Here is a 13,825-nt window from a genome sequence, read left to right on the forward strand (position 1 = left end):
CAACTGATTCTTTTCTTCCTGAAGTTCGAAGCCTTATCTTTCTCTGCAGCACAAAGGTTAGAAATTTGGTTCTAAGTGAACTAGAGCTGAGATTCTCCTGTGATCTTCTCGCTCTGGGATCCAGGACCCAATTCAAAAGTTGGATCAAAAGCCCAAGAACAAAGAAATGGAGAGCCAAGGGGAACAGTTCTCATGCTATCCCCAGTATACGTGTTATTATTTCCTATGTTTCGATGACATGGCAGCTTCAGAAATCTGGATGTGTGCCCTTGACTTGGTCACCCTACTTATTAGAGCTGAAAAATGCAGGAATGAAGCAATAAAACTGAGTGAGAGAAATCTTTGCCACCCTGGAAAACATTCAAGATTCAGCTACAGTAATAATAATAATATCGGTACTGTTCTTGGCCCAGATGTGGATGTTAAATCAGAATTTGAAATTCCAGCGAGTCACAGAGGGAAGGGGCTGTGCCAGCTGTAGCCTTTGGTTTGGTCCAAGCTGGCTTTGGTGGCTGAGCCTGGCGTTTTCTGTTTCGGTTTGCAGTTAGCTTAAGCCTGAGGACATGAATTCCCTCCAAGCTGTGTGTGTATATGGGAGAGCTCTGTGCTGGAAGACGATACGTGGTGACTTCAGAGCTTTCTCCAGTGGTTTCTTCGTCAAGTGATACTGAAGTGATTCAAAGCAGGATTTTGTTGGGAATTAACTGAAAACCCCATGGCCATGTCAGATAGGGCCCAGCAGTGCTGTGAAGCCATTGTCCCCATCTGTCCTGTAGGATGAGAACAGCTCTCCGTGTTTCCCTACGGCCTTCGCAGTGATGGCTCCTAGCCGTGGTGAATATGGCCCTCGTCCTGGCCAGGAAAAAATGGGATATTTTCTGCTTTTCAGTTTCCTGATTGAAAGCTCTGTATCTCAAGAATCTGTTTGGAATTAAACATTTTGAAAGCTTTTCACTGTTTTTTCCCAGCCTCTTTCTATTGAGAAAAATGTGACTTTTCTATGATGCTGAACATGTCTTTCCAGCTGGAAGTTTATTTTTCCTTAGCTGCCCCTTCTCATGTCACTGGCAGTAAATTCTGCTGTAGTCTTTGTGCATAGACTTCAAAATGCTCGGATTTTTTCATCAAAGCAGAAAGTTTCTGTTTTTCTTCATACGCATATTTCTGCATTTCTTCTGGGCTCCTCTCCTCCCAACCCAAACCTCTGCATTGCTGCCAGTGTGCTCATCACTCAGCTCTTTCAAAGGACCCATCAAAGTAATTCAGCTTCCTCCTTGGGGTGAGCCTGGTTTGGCTGTCTTTTAATGAATGCTATCACTTTGCAGGAGAAAAATTATGACAACAAAAGCCATTGAAAGTCGCTATGGTGAATAAGTTGGTATCGAAGCTGGGCAGGATTTAGATCTGCTGTTTGCATGCAAAGCTCTGCAATGTTTGATTTCTCAAATGAAACCAGTCTCGGAGATCCAATAAAACTGAAAAAGCATTTTGGGTCAAATTAAATATTTTATTTCAATAAAATCAAAGTATTTCCAACACATTTCTTTGTTCATTTAATATTTCATGAGATAAGCCTAAAATTAACCACAAAGTTGTTTCTCAGTGGGGAAAACGCTGTGGGGTTTTTTTGTGTTTTTTTTTTAATAAAAAACATCTGATAAAAGTACTTTTTTATTCCTTTTCCCAGCATAATTTTTTCTCCACACTGAGAATTCCTATGCAAAGCTGTGTCACAGCCTTCTGATAGAGGTGGTGCCTCCCTGGCGCTGATCCGCAGTGCTGTAGGGATAAAGATGAGTTCTTTCTGTGATACAGAGAATCATAGAATAAAATCATCAAATCATTAATGTTGGAAAAGACCTGTAAGATCCCCAACCCAAACCACCATGCCCACTGACCATCCCTCAGTGCCACATCTCCATGGTTCTGGAACATCAGCAGGGATGGTGACTCCATTAGTCCCTGGGCAGCTGTGCCACTGCATCACCACTCTTTTGGAGAAGAAATTGTCCCAAATATCCAAGATGAACCACCCCCTTCCTCCCTAGAGAAACAGGTCTATGTCATTTTTTTCTTTTCCCGTGCTCTCACTGCAGTAGTGCTGAATAAATAAATCAGACCAAGGCATGGTGATCACTGCAGCACCTCCTATTGCCCTGAGGACCTGTAGTTGCCCATGGTTCTTTGTGTCCTTCACTTCTCGTACTACTTGCTTAAGGGACATTGGCCCATGCAACAAGGAGCCTACCAACTGCTCCAGTCTTCTGTTGTGCAAACGTATGACTTCCTTACTCTTCATGCTTACACTGAGAGATGTCCTACGAACTCCAGGGGACGGCAAGGAAGGTTTGGAGGATCATGTTGGAAGTTTGTGAATGCCTCTAACCATGGCCTGGGTTTATGTGTGCATCATTTGTTTGGTTTCATTTTTAAAACGAGGAGATTGCACTTTGTTATTATCATTATTACACAGGCTGCTTCTAAAGCCATGTTTGTTTGTGGCACAAGCCCCAATCTCTTGTCCAGTCCTTTATTGTGGTAACTAAAAGGCTTGGCTATTTGCAGCGATAATAATCAGGCAGTGCAGGCAGGTCTGATACAACACAGATCAATTCTCTTTAATGTGGGTCATTTATGCATGTGCTTGTCTGGCTGTATTTCTCCCCTGATGTTAGGCAGATGTGCTATTTATCTGTTTTCTTTGACCCTAAATCACTCTTTGCAGCAAGGTTCCTCTTCACCAGGAGTTATGCAGAGGGAAACCAGCTTTTCTTAACCTCTCTGTAACCACATTGTATTTCTGGCAATATAAGTAATTTACTGGTCAGTGGTCAGACTGGTCAGGCATTGGCACAGGTTGCCAAGGGAGGTGGTGGAGTCACAGTCCCTGGAGGTGCTCAAGAAAAGGGTGGATATCACAATGAAGAATGTGATTAGTGGTATGATGAGATGGGTTGATGGTTGGAATGGATGACCTTAGCAGTCTTTCCAATCTTAATGATTCTATGATGGTTGCACTGGCAAAAATCACCCTGTCATGGTTATATGCCCTTGAGGTTTGGGGTTTTTTTTGCTGCTTTCCCTTGCTCGTGCTAGAATGGATGCAGACCTTCCAGGGAAGCAACAGGAGCCAGTGCAGCTGCACCCATTGCATGTCCAAGCAAAACAACAATGGGGTATTCCCCATGTTTCAGCTGATGCAGAGCTAGCACCACTACCTCAGGCTGCAACCAGCGCTGCCTGAATGAGGACAGGAGCAATGCAAACAATTTACTGCCCTGCTGCAAGGATGCCACAACGAGGCCCATAAACGACCACATAAAGGGAATCTGGGTGGGAGCTGGGAATACACTGACAAACACAATTCTGCCTTAATTTAATCGAACGGTCCATTCAGCAGAGAATATATTGTAAAGCACTCTCAGGTTGGATGGCCTCCTATTGTGCCTGGCCTTTGAAGTGCTGATTAGCTGGGCTGGGAACACGCTGATAAAAAGTTAATTTCTATTTGCTGTTGCTTTGTAATTGGATGAACACGAAAGCAATTAAATATTAAAACATACAAACAAATAACGAAGTCACTGTAATTAGCCAAAGTTTGATCACTGTCATATTTATTTAGAAGAAGATGATACGTCTCAGCAGGTGACATTTTAAATACCCTTGGCTGCTTTGGTGTTGTCTTCAGAGAATGCTGAATAATGTACAGAGGATTTAATTAAACCCCATTGTAAATCAGCTGTGATGACAGGGAAGTGACAGCCACATGTTGAAAAGAGAATTAGGCCACGGCAAGAGAGATTAATTAACTATTTTCTACAGAGTTCAGCCTAGGTGGTGTGCCCTGACCTTGTCTGAGAAAGGGAACTTCCCTTTTGATTTGCTCCACTCGAGGTTGGAGGCTGTGCTGCACCCAGAGGTGTCACAGCCCCTCCAAAGCATGGCTGTGCTGTCTCGTGGGAGGGAAACTGAGGCACACAGTCCCAGCTCCCAGCATCTCTGTTGTCCACCAGGAGGACGGTGCCAGGTCAACGAGCCAAAACCAATTGGGAACCTGCAGGGATCTGCAGGAGAAAGGCTGTCCAAATAACTGGGATGTGTTTGTAGGGATGGGAAGTGGAAGCAGAGATTGGGAAGCCAAGTCCCTCGGATTGGGGATCCAAGCCCCCTGGGACACAGCTGGGAGATGGGGATTGTGATGTGATGTAGGAAGCATGGTATGGGGTAGAAAAAAGCAATGGCAAAAAGGGAATGGCCAACATGTGAGGTTAACAAGCAGCATTCACAGCTGAAAGTCATCCAGCCCATAATAATCTGTACTAATTTGGTCACTACAAGAGTTGCTGTTGGCTGTAGGCAGAGGAGAGCTACTTGGTTTTTGTGTTAGGTGAGGACTGAGTGCTCCTAGAAGGAGGAACTGGGGTATGTTAGTTTTGTGGGTTTTTTGCATTTGTTTGTTGGTTTTTTTTTTTTATCTCTCATTAAGAGAAGCAGTGTTTGGAGGAGACCTCACTGCTCTCTATAACTTCCTGAAGGAGGTTGTGGTGAGGTGGGGGTTGGCCTCTGCTCCTGGGTAATGGTGATAGGATGAGAGGTGAGGGCCTCAAGTTGTGCTGGGAGAGGTTCAGATGGGATATTGGGAGCAATTTCTCTTCAGAAGGTGTGATGAGACTTCAGCACAGCTGCATGGGGAGGTGGTGGAGTCACCATCCTAGTAGGTGTTCAGGAGATGTGGCACAGACAGATGTGGTCAGTGGGCATGGTGGGGGTGGACTGGGGTTGGCTGACAGTAATCTTTCCATGATATGAGAAAGAAAATGTGTAGCTGGCATAGCCAGGAACACCTTCAGTCAATGAAAGTACTCCCATGCAGGCTGCTTGGGGATAGGGCTTAACAGAGGATAAAACACAACTCTGAACGTTGCAGCAGTGCAGGGCTGGGCTGGAGATCCTCAACTCAGCAAAATGCCTCCCAGACCTGCAGGCAGCCCCTGCCCTGAGTTTCGCTTTACAGTGAGGTGTTGTGAAGCATCTTGCAGCCTCCAGCTGTGAGATAGAAGCTTAAAACATGGACAGATGCTGGGTGGTGGGGCTGGCCTGATGCTCAGACATGGAGTGATTTGGTCTCATTGAACATTCCACAGGGCCATTGCTGAGCACTGCGGACCCACAGGGAGGATGAGCAGAGCAGATTGGTGCTGTGGTCCCTCCTGCCCAGGTCAGGTGTGCCCACCTGGGACGGCAGCACACAGCTCTCGCTGCAGGAGATGATGATTTACACATATGACTTTGCACTTCAAAGCCTGGTTCTCCCCCTCTCTTACCAAAGAAAACTGGGAGGGATTGTACACATTGCAGGGGAAAAAAAACCATTTTATTCCCAGAGGTGCAAATTAATTGATTCAGCCCAGGAAAAAGACCTGGGCACTGTTACAGCCATCTCCCTGCAGGCATCTCTTCGGTGCTCGGGTCTGATCAAAAATGCAAATAAGATCTGAAGAGGTGGAAGGGATGGAAAGTAATGAGGAAATGTAATATTGTCACGATGCAAACGAGCAGTGCTGCTGTCTCTGAATACAAAAAATAATGATTTTTGAACCTCGAAATGGTCTTGCAGTTCTGCTGGGTGTATGAAGCAGAATGGAAATAGTGATTGTGAGATGGGAAATTTCCCATTAGGGCAGAATGAATGGCTGCACCAGCCCTAGAATGGGGATTCAAGCCCTATCCCTATTGAAAAACTGCACCCCAAACTTTAGGGTGCTCTGAACCCTTCTGGCTTCACTATGGCCATCCCTCAGTCTCCCATCTGCAGGAGAGTAATTCCACCCTTCCTCATGGGGCTGTTGTAAGGCAAATTAATGTTTGCAAACCACTCGGATGCTACAATAATAAATGCTGGGAAAGCCCAGGAGAAAATTAATAGCTCATTATTTAGAGCAGGACTTCAATTGCATGCCATGCACAGGACGTGGAGCTACGTGTTGAGTGATGAGGATAAAGAAAAATATTGAGTAGCTGCTCATTAGGAGAGCACTATCCATCTGGTGTGTGGATGGGGCTTTTTCATGCAGAAAGTGGTGCGTGGCCATTGTTAGGCAACGTGTTCTGATGGATCTATGTGAGGGGATGGGGTCAGGATTGGGTGCACAGCCCAGATTTTGGAATTTTTCTACTTCTAAGTGCTTGACTGCAACATGACTGCTCTTTCAATGCTGTGGTTGGGTTTAATATATAGCAAAGAGATAAAAATGCCAGTAGATGGCACTCAAGAATATGAAGCATCATTCTTGGGTGCGTGAGAGCAATAAAACGTGTTGTTGTGTACCACAAATGGCTTCCTCTGCACTGCTCCTTTCTGCCTTTTCCTGGCCTGTGAGCTCAATGAACAGAGCAGAGAAGAAGCAAGGATGGAAGCACTTGAGAGGTGCTCTGTGCTCTTCTCTGATCTCAATTTTCTTTTTACCTTTGGGTTTAAATTAAGTCTGGAAATCCTGGGCTATGTTCTCCTCAGCTGACTTCCTCCTCTCCTCTCCCCTCCCCCCCCCTCCCCCTTTTTTTCCCCATGCTTTACTCACAGCTTGTCTGTAAAACGAAATGAGAACTTAATTTGAAAGCTGGAGTTAATTGACCTAAATAAACTAAGAGCCTTCTGTTGGCTTTATGGGTGGAGAAACCTGCATGACCCTAACTCTCCTCAGCCAGAATGGTTTTCATAGTTCAAGCTGCTGCTGTTTACTAACAGCTTCTGTGGCATAGCACTGTTTCTGTCGTTCTGAAATGAGTGGGGCTGTGTCCATATAGCCAGTCACTGTGGTGACTGAAAGTGCTCTTTGCACTGATGCTGTTTTTCTAGACCACCATCCCTGGGCTAGGCTGAAGGATGCTCGACTCACAGTGATGCAGTGAGAGGGGATCACAAACTTAGATCCAATACACAAGAGTGTTGGGGTGTGCCAAATAAGAACACTTTGCCCAAAGAGAGGTTTGACTGAGAAATCAGTAGGAACCAGGGGTGGGAGGAGGTGTGGGAGCTCTCTGGCAGTGAGGATTTCTTGGTGTGTGTTAGGGAAGATAACACTGAATTAAATGCACGTGTACACTTCTATACTATATATTCATATGGATGTGTCTGGAAATGACCAGCGACTTCTGCTTCCAAACCCCTAGCGTGTGTCAGATGGCACAGCATTTGCCTCAAGTGAATCAGCAGGTGAAGAATTGCCGATGTACTTCTAAACCTGGCTTGATGTGACTTCCTTGGCATGTTAGCCCAGTGCTGACAGGTCACCAAAATCTGCTCAGAAGGGGGTGGCAGAGCAGCTCAGCAGGAGGACGAGTCCCTCTATGTTGGGCGTGGAGGAGTTCAGGGAAATCATGGAATGGCACTTGGTTTTGTTGAACACCAGTAGATTCTCATGTGCCTGCTCTTCAAGCCTGTCCAGATCTCTCTGAATGCTGCCCTTTCTGTTGTGCCAAGGCACCTCTCCGCTTGGTGCCAGCAGTAAATCACTGAGGGTGCACTCAACCCCACTACCTGTGTCATTGCTGAACAGCATCAATCCAACATAGACCCCTGGGGACACCACTTGTGACCCCCTTCCACCTGGTTGCAGAGCTGTTAACCGCAGCCACCCAACCAACTCCTTATCCAGCAAATACTGCAGCCTTCACATCCATGTTTTTCCAATTTACAGATAAGGATGTGGTGCAAGACCGTGTTAAAGGCCTTGTAAAATTCCATGTAGACGACATCAGTTGTACCTTCTTTGTCAAACTGGTGTTGGAACGAGGGGATATTGGGAACCATCAGAGTGATCTCAGCTTTGGTTTGGGTGGGAAACGCTTCTGCAATAACTATTTCTACAAGCAGAGTAGAAAGGGAGGAGTTGGGCTGCAAGATGCTCAGCCAGGAGACTGGAGATGGCTTTCCTTGGTCACTGCTGCTCCTTTTTAGTACTCCTGGAGGTACTGGGAGAGAGGGCACTGATGGCAACTTTGGGATGCCAACTTTGTTCAGATGGAGCTCTGGGCTGTTCTTCAGTTATAGTCTTATGGCAGGACTGAATGTGACCTCAAATTTGACTAATTACTGGTTGCATGAGTGCAAGGGCAAATAATTGGAGCTAAGGAAGATGCCTTGCAAGAGGTGAAAGATCTATTGTGCAGCGTGGCCTGGAAACTTGATGGCACCCTCAAGATCCTTGCATCCTGCTGGGTCTCCTGAGAAAAACATGAACAACCCCAAATCTCCTTCTATGTCAATGAAGGTAGAAACCCCTTGGCTGTGGGGAAAGAAGTCCCAGGTGTGGATGCTGCTGAGCAGTGTGCTTCCTGGGCTGATGATGGCTCCTCCATGCAAAGCAGAGGCAACATCTGCTTCAGAACTTTCATTTCTTCCATGTGTTATTGCACTGAGTGGAATAAAAAGGAGCAGAGCTAGGCGATGTCATCTGCTTAGAAAGCTGGGCCAGGCCTTGTACCTGTTGCTGCAGGGACATCGCTCTGTGACAGTAATTGCAATAATTAAAGCCCATTGTAATAGAGGTAAAATCACTGGCCGGGGATTGTCACATCAGATAGCAGTGGAAAACAGATGTTCCCCACTACATTTGCTCTCTAAGTGGAAGCACAACAGATGCAAAACAGCATTAAAATGGTATCATGGCTGTAAATACAGCTTCTAATTATTGCACCAGGTAATGTCAATTGCAACATTCGGATTTCTCCCAAGGATGCTCTGCAAGCAGGTGGGATATACAAAGTCCTTAAAAAGATGGATTTGTTGTTTTTTTTTTTTCCCTCTTCCTTTAATACAGTGTATGTATGCTTGTCCGCTTTGAGCAGCAGAGGAGGGTGCCACAGCCTTTCTGTCTAGGGTTTCTTTGGTACATGGTGCTGAGAATTACGGCACAGAACTTTGGGGATGTGGAGAGGTGGGTGGAGAAGGAATGGAAATAGCACGAGCAGGAAGGAAAAAAGGGTGCAGAAAGACTACAAGAGATCCATAGCCAGCCCCGTAACTCCCAAGGGGTCAGCTAAGGGCACCCCAGTGCTATTTCATCCCTCCATCCCTGGGATGTTAGGGAATATAACACAGCTGGCCCCTGGGAAGTTATGGGGCTGGCTATGGATCAGAGGGACTTGGGATCCTCCTGGCTGTAGCAAGTTTGAAATTTCTGCTTGGTTCTACTCCTGGAATGCAACAGGATGTGCATGCAGCCTGGTGGAGACAGGTGAGGAGCAGGGATGTTTTTGCTGTTTGCACACACCACGAGAGCTGCAGCATGCAAACGGAGCCCTCCCACTTCCCTCCTGATCAAATCAGGAGAGAACAACAACAAGTGCATTAACTAATCAAACCCTGGTTTCAAATTGATTATTGTAAATTGCAACCATAATTCTACTAATGGCAGCCATCTAAAAAGAAAATTTAAAAAAGAATAGAGCCTCCTTTAGGCAAAATAATAAGACAAATAAATCGGTGCTGTTCCACCCCATCCTCCTCTGTGGGCAAGAGAGTAAGGAGTGAGCACTGAACCTGGGAGTGGTGGAGCAGCTGCTTGTCTCACTGCTGCTTGCATTGCATCCTGGCCTGGGGCAGCTTCTGTGGGTGCTCCTGGTGCCAGCAGGCACTTCCCTGCCTTGCTGTGGGCAGCAGCCCTGAGCACCTTTGCAGCAGTTCCCTGGCAACAGAGTCCTCCTGCCAGCAGGCTGCAATGTCAAAAAATAAAGCAAGATGACACCACAGCTCCTTTATTAAAAAAAAATAAAAAAAAAAAGACAATATGCTGTCCCTTTTTTCCAGCCCCTGTGGTGTTCTCATGGGATGTCTGGGCATCCTTTTGTGCAGGGAGGAGCAGCAAGTACTGTGCTATAGAGACTGCCCACTGCCACACACATCGTTCATCTCACTGAAGGTTTTCTGGTGTCCTGGCCATCCCTATGGAGCTTCTGTGCTGCCTGCAGTAGGGGCTGTGGACCCACGACCTCACCCCAAGGCTTCTGCTGAAGGCTCTTACTGCTGTGGGGAGATGCTTGCTGTGTGTTTCTTGGAGTTGCGTGGCCTTGTTTGGTGGTGGCCTAATGAGGAGCACCTCTCTAGAAGGTCTGGTGTGAAGTTAACCCTGCTTGCTGTCCATAGCAACAGAGCTTAACTTGTTTTTGTCCTGTCCATTTGCTATCTTCTGGAGGCCATGAGTAGATCTTGTTGGATGGATTTCCCATTCATCTTCCTGCTTTGTCCCTACTTCTCCCTTGGGCAGTGTTTTCTTCCAAGATTGCTGCTTAATCTCCAGAGCTGACCACCGATTTCTCTCCTGCTTTCTGGTAGTTCTCCCACCTGTGTGAGTTCCTGCAGTTTGTGAGAAGTAGCTCTGGAGACTGGATGTAACTGCTAACAAAGCATTGAATCAGCTAAAGGCATTTACTCCTTTCAAAGAAAATGCAGCTCTTTTCTTTGACTAATGCTCCTTAGCTTCTACTTTGAGCAACTCACAGATGAGGCAGAAGTGGTTTTTGGATCTGTCTGATGGCCATCAGGAAGACTTCTCATCTGACTTAAGAACTCACTAACTAACCAAAACAAACCTGGAACACACAGGGACTAGAGAGCTTAGGCAGCACAGCAGAAAGCTCTCAAGTATCTGTTGCTCCTCGAAAGCCAGACACAGGTGTAGACACTTGCAGAGATTATTTGTACAGGCTAATCCCAGTGGTGTTGCGTACTCTTGTTTCCCATGCCACACTGTCTTTTTCTGTAAGTCTATGAAGTCTGTTAATGCCAGGACCTTTTATTCTGATGACTTTGACCAGCCCTGAACTCCTTTTTGGAGCTGCTTTGGGTAAATCCTGCAGATTTTACAAGGTATCTTGCACCTGTGCGTTGTTCTTCAGTGAAACAGGGCAAGACTTTCCTTATGTTAAAAGCAGTTCATTTAACTTTGCTTTCCAGTGTACAAAACCTGGTTTCTCATTGCTGTGAGGGTTTCCTCTCATGCATCTGGCCTCCCAAACTTAGCATTGTGCATGAGCAAAAGTCACGGCTTCCCCTTCTCCACACATGGGGTGAAAGTGGAGACCTTCAGCTGCACATATTGGGATGTGTTGAGTAAACAACATGTTTCCCAAATACATTTCTCCTCTGAAGCAGTTCTACTTCTTCCAACTTTCAGGTTAAGTTCACTCAGTGGGTAGAGTTGTGTTTGGGAGCAGAGCTCCTAGTTTCATTTGCCACTGATACCTCTGTTTGTATCTAATCTGTTTTATTAAGCCAGGTACTCGTAATAATCACTACTTGGGCCCGTGTTGTTTGATATTCATGCTAACCCATCGGGGTTGAATGCATTCACCTGCTCTTTTGATTACCATAAATATTTGATAACCTGGCTGTTGCCAGCTGTAGAAGAGGTCTTATCTCTCTTCCTGGGGGAATTTGTTCCTCTGGCTCAGGAATACCTCCCTAATGTGAAGAAGATAATTTCTATGAAGAGGCTTATCCTGTGTACAGAGCAAGTCTTGGGTCTATAGAGTTACCAGGTAGGCACTGTTTTTTGTTTCTGTGCAAGACAAATATTTCTTGGATAGCTAATTCACTGCTGCTGTCTTCATGTGCTTATTTGGAGGGCTCCTCCTTTCCTTGGGGTCTGTTAGTGCTCACACAGACTTAAAGATCTTCTCACCTTCCTCCGTCAGGAAGGAAAAAGGTAAGGGAAGGCAAACGAGCTAATGAGAAGGAGAAAAATAAAGGGAAAGAGAAAAGATGTGATAGAAAATTGGAACTTCTCTCAATGAGAGAGGAAGCATAGAAAATACTGGGGAGAAATTCCTAATGGTGGTTTATTGTGTGTACAAAAAACTAAACCCAGCTTCTTTGTATCGCATGCTACTTTCTCTGTTTTTCTACCAGATCCGTTAAAACCTCAGAAATATACAGGAGTCTACTGAAGGTTTCCAGGAGAAAGCCAAGTTGGGTCATTACCACTAAATGGCTCTTTGGTGGGCTGTGTAAGAAGAGTAACGCTCTCACTGCAGTTTTTAGTGCAAGCATTCCCAAAGTGCAAAACCAAGCCTTACATCAGGGCTAACATGCTGCTGAGGGGGAATTTTTGACCCCTGCTCTGTGCTAACACCCCATTTCCAAGACTAGTTGTGCCCCAGACACTTAGAAGGTGGCATCTCTGGAGCCCTGTTTGGCTTTCTACTGATTGAGGAGACCCTAAAAGATTCTCTCTGATTGAGAGGTCTTATAATGTGCAAGACCAGCTCCTCTGTCAGGTTGCCTTTCGAGAAGATGAGGGAAGCAGATCTAGACCAAAGAGTGAGCCTTGTCCTATGGGATAGCAGCACAACCAGCTCTGCATCTTGGAAATGAACAGCAGGGGCAGTCAAGGAAGAGATTTGTTGGGATCTGGTAGTTGTTGCTGTCATTTTTCTTGGTCTATTGCCAAGCAGATACAGTCTGTGCTTGGGGAAAACAATGGGATGAGTCAGTCTTCTCTGCTCAGGTTGTTATAGGCACCTCTTGCAGGCTCTGATATGAGCTCTTCTTAGAGGATCTGAGTGCTTGGTTCTAAGTTGTCCTGCTGCTTGAGGTAGGTCAGCTCTGTAGCTACAGGGTATGGCATCTTTACCTAGCAAGTCCAGTCTTACATACTTAGCAGACATGGGAAATTAAAATCTCCTCAGCCTCTGGGAGTACTGCCTATCTCTGAGTCAGAGGCAGGCAATTCTTGGAGGCTTTTGCTCAAAAAATTGATCCAGTATTGGATCAGTAGCAGAGGAACATCATGCCTATGTGGGTTGTACAACACTTGGCTTCTCCTGCAGGGAGTGCAGGGGTCAAGGTGCACAAGGAGGTACATCTGCTGGCTCAGCTGTGGTTTGCAGCACTATGGCTCAGCTGGGTTTGGGTTTGCAAGCAGAGGGAACTGCATGGAGCTGCATCCAGGGGAGGTTCAGCCTGGGTATCAGGAAAAGGTTCTGCCCCAGAGGGTGGTGGGCATGGAGCAGCTCCCCAGTGGGCACAGCCCTGAGCTGCCAGGCCTCAGGGAGTGTTGGGACACTACTCTCAGCCATAGGATTTGGGTTGTGGATGCTCTTCTGGGTCACCCCCCTCCGTGCTCTAGAGGTTCAATTTTGTGGAGGAGGATGATGCCCAGGCATGCGCTGATAGCTGTCGCAGCATCTTTGGTGTTGCAGCTGATTCTTGCTGAGAACAAAGTACAATGCTTTTCTAATGCTGTATTATATTTTAATGGCAACCAGCTGCTGAGTGGTATAACCTGGACCCACAAGGGTGCTGGCTGCCTGTATAACCCACACCTGTCTGCTCGTCCTTATGAGAAGCTGAGTGAATAAATATCCTGAAAATGTGAGGAGTGTGGGTAGGTCTGGGCACGGCAGCAGTGTGTGCCCAGACTGCCTGGCTCTCCTGGTTGCAGAAGAGCTGCTCCATGGCAGAGAAATAAGGCAAGCCTGAGGCTTGGTCTGCACGGAAACTTCCCAGTCTTTTTAATCTATTGCTCATAAAGATTTGATGAATGCATTGTGATCCAGACAGCTGCTATTCTCTGGATCATGCAGTCAGCCTGTGTAATGAGAACAAAGTTCTTGAGTGGCCTACCTGCCTAGAAAATGCACCCATTGCTTTTAAGAGGGTAGCATGCCTACCAAAAATAGAAGCTCAGGGCTTCTGTTTTTTATATATATCATCATGGTTGCTTGAGGTTGGAGGTGGGGAATTATTAGAACTGGAAACTGTATCTTGCATATGGAGTTGCAGATAGCAAATCCAGTGGACTTATTAATTTTTTTTTTTTTTTCT

At 46.1% G+C, this 13,825-nt stretch overlaps 1 long non-coding RNA gene across 1 annotated transcript in view; it reads left to right on the forward strand.

The window, feature by feature from the left end:
• Positions 1 to 11,419: 11,419 nt before the first annotated feature.
• Positions 11,420 to 13,825, forward strand: part of LOC109370542 — a 16,730-nt gene continuing 14,324 nt past the window's right edge. Inside the window, exon 1 of the long non-coding RNA XR_002120782.1 lies at positions 11,420 to 11,538. This is a non-coding gene — a long non-coding RNA (uncharacterized LOC109370542). The remainder of the gene's footprint in view (positions 11,539 to 13,825) is intronic.

This window comes from Meleagris gallopavo, chromosome 20 (assembly GCF_000146605.3).
Source record: "Meleagris gallopavo isolate NT-WF06-2002-E0010 breed Aviagen turkey brand Nicholas breeding stock chromosome 20, Turkey_5.1, whole genome shotgun sequence".
Classification (NCBI taxonomy): domain Eukaryota; kingdom Metazoa; phylum Chordata; class Aves; order Galliformes; family Phasianidae; genus Meleagris; species Meleagris gallopavo.